The sequence below is a fragment of the Jaculus jaculus genome, chromosome X (genome assembly GCF_020740685.1).
Source record: "Jaculus jaculus isolate mJacJac1 chromosome X, mJacJac1.mat.Y.cur, whole genome shotgun sequence".
Lineage (NCBI taxonomy): Eukaryota > Metazoa > Chordata > Mammalia > Rodentia > Dipodidae > Jaculus > Jaculus jaculus.
In genome coordinates, this window is record NC_059125.1 from 138254829 (window position 1) to 138262781 (window position 7953).

General features: G+C 40.5%; 1 non-coding gene across 1 annotated transcript; it reads left to right on the plus strand.

The window, feature by feature from the left end:
• Positions 1-2264: 2264 nt before the first annotated feature.
• LOC123456774 lies at positions 2265-2479 on the plus strand. The gene has a single exon (XR_006634656.1). It is a non-coding gene; the product is annotated as a small nucleolar RNA U3 (small nucleolar RNA).
• Positions 2480-7953: the final 5474 nt, after the last annotated feature.

The window sequence follows — 7953 nt, forward strand, 5'->3', positions numbered from 1 at the left end:
TGTAAATGTTGGTAGTCTTTTTTTTTTAATTTTTTAATTTTTTTTTTTTTTATTTGAGAGCGACAGACACAGAGAGAAAGACAGATAGAGGGAGAGAGAGAGAATGGGCGCGCCAGGGCTTCCAGCCTCTGCAAACGAACTCCAGACGCGTGCGCCCCCTTGTGCATCTGGCTAACGTGGGACCTGGGGAACTGAGCCTCGAACCAGGGTCCTTAGGCTTCACAGGCAAGCGCTTAACCGCTAAGCCATCTCTCCAGCCCAGATGTTGGTAGTCTTTTAACAAAATGCTTCGAGTACTTGCTCACATGATGAAGACATACATAAATGGCAATGTTCAATGCCTGTAGAAAAATTGACTCAAGTAGAAATCTGGGATTATGACTCTGGATTATTTAGGTTTTATCTAAGATTAGTCATGTAGAGGTTAGGATAAAACAATGAAGAGGAAATGAGCATCAATTGCTAAATTTCTATACTGTCAAAACAAATATTTACTGAGATTAATTGGAACTCAATTCTGACATCTGCAAAGAAAATTATGTAAAATAGTACAATCTAAAGAAACCCAACAGTATTATATAGGTCACCTGAGAATTAAAAAACAAACAAACAGTATATGTGGTAGACCAAAGCTAAGATCTCTGATTGTACAGCCTACCAAGGCTATTTTTCAAAACAATATATTTTTAACCAGGCAGTTTGGTGTGCACCTGTAATCCCAGCATTGGTGAGACTGAGACAGGGTTATAGCGAGATCAAGGGCAGCCTCCACTAGATAGTGAGTTCCAGACTAACTAGGGCTGTAAGAGATCCTGTCTCAAAAATTATATATATGGTGTGTGTGTGTGTGTGTGTGTGTGTGTGTGTGTGTGTGTATCTGTCCTCTCATTAGATCCTCTGAAGAAAATCTACAGGAGGGCTGGAGAGATGGCTTAGCAGTTAAGGTGCTTGCCTGTGAAGCCTAAAGACTCAGGTTCAATTCCCCAGGACCCATGTAAGCCAGATGTACAAGGTGGCACATACTTCTAGAATTTGCTTGTTGTGGCCTGAGGCCCGGGTGTACCCATTCTCTCTCTCTGCCTCATTCTCTCTGGAATAAATAAATAAATAAACAAATAAAATCTATAAGATAGGATCACTTTTGAGGTGAGCTGCCCAAATTCAGGCTGTTAGTCTAAGCATAATTAGACCTTGTCTGGAAAACTCACTTTAAATTTAGCTTTTTTTTTTTTCCTGGAGATAAAACCCTGGTCCTTGCACCTGCTAGGCATCTACTGTGTCCCTGAGATACATCCCCAACTCCTAAGTTTTTTTTTTTTTTTGAAGTGAAAACAGTCATATTAACAAATTGTGATATAAAGCTTTAAAATATTAGGCCAGATCAAAATCCTATAATTCTCAGGCTTCCTCTGTCTTATAGGAATTTTAGGGCTTAAAAAACATAGTGTCCTGATCCATGAGGAAATGCATCTCAGCAATTACAAGAGAAGTTTTAAGGCTTCTAATATTCTAGAACAAGGTGTTTGTATATTCACAGAGCTACACATCATCATAAGCTAAGTTTAGAGCGTGTCTTCATACCAATAAGAAATCTACACCATTTAGTCATCACCTCCAAGGCCCTAGCAACCACAGATCTACTCTCTGTCTCTATGATTTGCTTATTGTGAATCATTAATATAAATAAAATCATACAATATATAAAGCTTTTATGTTTTGCTTCTGTCACTGGACATCTTATTTTTGAGTTGCATATAGTTTGTAGCAAGTATCAGTAGTTCATTTCATTTTATGGCTGAATAGTAATCATTGTATGTATATACCATATTTCAAAGACTCATTTCTTAATCACATTAGTATTGAAAAACGGTGGGTTTTATTGTTTTTGTTGATAGGGTCTTACTATGGAACTTAGCCTGGCATCAAATTGGCAATCCTCCTATCTCTGCCTACTGAGTATTATAGGCTTTCACCCATAACCCCAATCAAATTCTTGATATTTTGTTTTTCTAAATGTTTTAAACTTTTTTTATTTATTTGGGAGAGACGGGGAGAGAGTGAGTGTGTGAGAGAGAATGGGTGTATCAGGGCATCCAGCCACTGTAAATGCTCCACATGCATGAGTCACTTTGTGCATCTCACTCTACGTGGGTAATGGGAAATTCAGCCTTGGTCCTTTGACTTTGCAGGCAAGCGCATTAACCACTAAGTCATCTCTCCAGCCCAAATCCTTGATATTTTTAAACAAATAAAATATTTTTCTCAAGACTATACTTTCAGGGATCATTTCTATAGTTCTTTGCTAGAGAAGTTTCTTTGACTGAGTAGAGTACTGGAAGCCATGAGGAGAAGGTATAGCTTCTCTCCTGAGCGTGAAGCCAGCTCTTGGTAATGTTTTGCTGCAACTGCCACTTGCCATTGATAATCATCCCTGCTGTCCTTCAGAGGAGCTGGAGGGACTGGACAGGGTCTGAGTGGCAATAAATAAATATTTTTCTCCTAATAAAGAACACTACTTTTTTTTTGGAGGTGGAGTTTCACTCTGGTCCAGGCTAATCTGGAACCCACTCTGTAGTCCCAGGATAGCCTCTTACTCACAGCGATACTCTTACTTCTGCCTCCCAAGTGCTGGAAATAAAGGCATGTGCTACCATGCCCAGCTACACTATCTTATTTTTTAAATATGAAATCTAAACTTGAAATATGCACAGAGAACACACTGCATTCTAATTGAAAAAGAAAATTACCCTCATGTTCAAATGTTTTGAAGGCAAGCCTACCAAAGTATCTTACTATTATTGCTATGGCCAATTCTTTATTCTGTTTCCTAGTCCTGTATCTGTTATTTTAGTCTTGATTGTGCCCTTGGCCTTTCCTGAAGTCTCTGATTGAGTAACTTAGAATGCAGTATGAGCATTCACTAAAAGGTGATGAGAATGAATTTATGATGGGGAAGATGAGGAGATGAAAAGGATGAGAACTTGGAGATTCTCAGGCTGAACCCAACTACTGCCTTTCGTTTTGTGGAAGTTTCTTCTGCGTTGGTCTATCTTTTTCATACAGGTCAGATTTCTTTTTGTTTTCTTTCCTTCCTTCTTTCTTCTTTCCTTTCTTCCTTCTCTCCTTCCATCCTCCTCCTCCTCTTAATGAAACAGTGTCTCACATTGTAGCTCAAGCTGTCAGAGCTGAATGTACCTATATACACCAGGCTAGAATTAATCTCCAAACCATCCTCTGGCCTCAGCCCTGGGATAACAGGTTGAGCCACCACACCAGACTTACCTTTCTGTTCTTAAGGTCCTGCCTTTGGATGTCTTCTACACAGAACCTTGTTTTTCATCTGTCCTGTCTAGAGGCTCTCAAGCCAGAAGGACAGAACAGCCTCAACTGAGCCTCCCCCAACAGGAGCTGCATAGCATCCTGTCATATCAGGCAAATGATAACCATATGCATTTTAACACTACTTTGGAATGACTTGAATTTACCTTGCAGGGGGAGAGATGGCACAGCAGTTAACATGTTTGCCTGCAAAACCAAAGGATCCTGGTTTGATTCTCCAGGACCCACGTAAGCCTGATGCACAAGGGGGTGCATGTGTCTGGAGTTTGTTTGCCATGATGCACCCATTCTCTCTCTTCTCTCTCTCTGCTTCTCTCTCTTTCTCTCTCTGTCCCTCTTTCTCTCTCTCAAATAAATAAATAAATAAATAAATAAATAAATAAATAAATAATATATTTAAAAATACATAAAAGGAAATTGCCTTGCAACTGAAGGAAACTTACTCCAAGCTTAGAACTAGAGTTCTAGCATGTAAGCTCAAAACATGATGTCTGCAGCACTGGCTGCAGCAGACCCCTCCCAGGTCATTGTGGTTCTCAAGGATGTAAAATCAAAGACACCCTTTTTCCCTTGTATCCAATGTTTGACTTAGTCTATTCCATGCAAAACTTGGCCTGGGTGGTCTGAAATGGCAAAAGGAACATGTCACTTCCACAACTTCTTTTTAATTTATGACTCTACAGGGATAATTTCTGGAGTCACAAATGAATAAAGGCATGATGAGCCATTGTAGGAGTCCTAACTTGGGTGAAGTGGGAGCAAGTGTTGGAGAAAGGTATGTGAACCAAAGGAAACTGGCTTCTTTGGATCTCCACCTCTGGGCTGGCTACCTTGATATTTGGAGATATGTGAAGTGTACTGGGAAGGGTAGGAGAGAGAATGGCACCTAAAGATGATGACATTCACTAAAGCACTCTAATGTGGCTAAAATGCCACCCACTACAAACATACAACTGTATTGGGTACACTCTCCTTGAAAGAGAGCAGAGACTTCCTTGTGGGTGAGTGAAGGGGCTCCAAGGGAGAAAAGGCTAATTCTAGTATTTTTTTAAGGTCTGCCATCATGGGATTCTCCTACTCAGCTTTCTCACTTTATAGCAAAGTTTTAAGGTCAGCAAGCTTTGAGCTCCCCAATCAGCTCCTGAGCCTCACTTTTAAATATGAACAGACAAGCAAATCACCAAATGTTTGAGGTAAGTCACTCAGATGGTTACTTTTCTGCATTCCCTGGGGCTAGGCCATAGTTATTCAAACACTTAATCTGACTGCTGCTATGAGGTTTCTCAAGCTGTGTTAACATCTGCAAATCAGTTGACTTTAAGCAAAAGAGATAATCCTTAAAAACCTGGGTGGCCTCATTCAGTCAATTAAAAGCCCTAACTATGGTTTGTTGTCTGTAAGTATAGAGGTTGTCAATTAAAAAAAAAAATATATATATATATATATATTTCTTTAAAGGCACTAGCAGCAAAGTTTCACCTAGAAAGAAGTGCTGAAGCAAGTCTCTATGCATCTCAGCTCTAGCCTAAGAGTTCACAGCCTATCTGCCAGCCCTATGTACAAATTTGCCTCCTAGTCAACCCCCACAGTTAAGACAAATCCTTGAGATAATCCTCTCCTGAACTCCTACTTGCTTAGCTTCTGAGAGTTCTGATCTCCCTTTCGCTCTCTCTCTCTCTCACTCACACATACACCTCCCCCCTCTCTCTTCCTCTGTGTCTCTTCTCTAACAATAGGTTTTACATATATGGTCTTAACTGCTGAGCCATCACGCCAGCCCAGATTTTACATATACATACATACATACACATATGGATAAACAGATGCATTATGAAACATAACATGCTGTTGATAGTCAACAGATAGATAAATAGTGAAACTGATCTAGGCCCTGCCTATCTTGCTATACTCATCACCTTACAACAGCTTCTTGGTCCATCTTTTTCCAGCCACACTAGTAGTATTAAAAAAAAAAAAAGTGAAGACAACATGAATTACTTCAATAGAAGCCCTCATTGTCACTAGCACTGGTGATGTAATCACCAATAAAGAGCTGGGGGAACAGTTTAGACGGAAGTTGGAAAAAGCTTCAGTCCAGGAACTCTGGCCAGTAAATCTCAGGCCCAGAGTTGGGTTGACCCTCCACAGTGAGCTTTTGGCCAGGGAGGCCCAGGAGGTCTCCAAAATAATGTAGACCATTGCCAAAACACTTGCTTACTTGCCAGAGCTAAAAGGTAAGACCTTCTTGATAAAGACACCACAGGCTGTTCTTGTAGGACATTGGAATATCATGCTTGAACCAAATGGGAAACTAGCTCCCTCCTGGCTAGCCCTCCTAGTGCTGGAGAGCCTTATGTGAGCTGCAGGAGGAAAACAGTCACCAACAGATGAACCAGCCAGATAAGTACCTACTTGTGCAATAGTGGCACCCTCTGCAAATAACAAACTGTTCTCTAATTGGACACAGGGCCAGTCCACTTAGTGGGAGAGAACTCATATCCTGTACTAGAAACCAAGGCAGAATCTCATGGTAAGGAATCTTATACTTCAGAGAGAAAGTTCCACTGCTCTGTAGAGAAGAATAGTGGGTTAGCACACAAAAAATCCCTCAAGTAATTTTGCATACCTCCTTTAACCTAAGCTGCTATCACTCTGGTTGGAGAATCTGTTTTATTTTACAGATGGCAGAGAAAATGGAGGAGAGCTAAGATCCATTGGTAAGATAAGAAGATAGCTAACTGCCCACCACTAGATGTGCCACCTCTCCCAGATCTGCCAAGGCTCAGGAGAAATCACAGAGGAAGCAGGGACATGAATACTGCTCATACTGTTCGCCTGAAAACCAGCTCCAGAATGATGGTGACAGACACTGTGATCAATTAAAATCCATCAAAACAAAGACCCAAAAGCTACAGAGAACTCAATACTATATCAGATTTCTAATAGACCTGCCATGGCTCAGGGAGTATTGCAGAAGAAGGGGTGGAAAGATTGTAACAGCCACAGAGTGGGTAGGAATACACTGAGACATGGTCCCCCTGCCGCACCACAGGCACTGATTGAGGCCTTTATGACCTTACAATGAATATTATAACCCCACTGAGGAGGGCCTCCAAGGTAATGGGAGCCAGGGAGAGGGTGTGTAAGTGTATATCCTGTTATAATATATGTAAAATAAAATAAAAAACCCTTTTTAATGATGTTCTCTATACATACACATAATGTACCCTGGTCATTATCACCTATCATCACCCTACTTTGTCCTTCCACTCTTATTCCCCTCCATTGAACTTGCACTTCTTTTCAACTAGTTCCTCTTGTATTTTTATGTCATTTTGAGCATATATTGTACATGCCTTGAATAGATAGCATTCGTCTATGTGAGGTCATAAAGATAGTGGCCACTTTGTGTCTGGAAGTCCACACTGTAAGGAATCTTTTAGTCTGGGAGTACAGACTGAGTTCCAGGTAAGCCTATCCTAGAGGGAGATCCAACCTCCAAAAAACAGAAATAAAATGGACAAAACCAAATATTTAGAGGATAGTTTGGTGGCATAATATATCTATTTAGCCAGAAACCAGAAGTAGTTTTCCCCCTAGGGCTTATTACCTCCCCAGCCATAGGCTTTTGATTAAGTTTTAAGTCTTAGGTAGGAATTCTCTCCTGTGGAGCAGGCCTTAAATCTAATCAAAGTGCAGTTGTTTTTCCCCATATTAGACATGTTACCATTAAACAAGTTAGTGTATTTGGACTGGTAGGCCAGTCATAAAGCTTGTGGGATCCACTGCTGCTTAAGGGTGTGGAAGACTCTTCTCCAAAATGCTGTGTAGGCCTTTTTATCACTATAACTGTTAGTCAACAAGCAGGGGGTTTTCATCTCAGCTCCAGCTTGATTTTTCAGTTTCCTGCAGCCAAAATACCACACTAGCAGTCTTGATGTATGTGGCCCTGTTCAATTTTTGTCTACTTAGATACCACAAGGGTTTACCTCATCTGTTTCTCTTGGTGTTCAGGTCTCTGCTCAAATGGTATCCCCTCAGACATCTTCCATGATCATTTTGCAAAAAAGACATCACCCCACTCCTACATCCTCCATACCATCACACTGAATTTTATTCATTAAAAGTAAGGGCAATTTTCTCATGTTTTATTATTTATTGGCATATTTCCTAGTTTATTGTCTCATGTGTCTTGTTTACTGTTGTATCACTATCACCTAAAACAATGCCTTGTTCCTTAACACTTGAAGATTAGTATATGGATGGATGTAAGTGGGGAGAAAATCCCTGGAAAAAAACAGACATGGTTCAGGGAATAGAGAAAATGAGAAAAGAATTGTTAATTAGCTCCCAAGCTCAAATGCTTGACTAGCATGTAGGAATCAGTCCACCTGAAGCCCAGCCTTCAGGTGGTGCATCCAGAAGGACCCACATTCAAGTTCATCCTCAGCTACATAGCCAGTCTGATAACTCAGATAATTCATGAGGCTCTGTCTGAAAATAACCTAAAGAAATAAGTATTCTAGATGTGTCAAAATTTAGCTAGAAAACATGGAATTGGGAAGGGCGTTACAGAACTGGCTTTCCAGTAGAACACCACTAATAGGCACCATG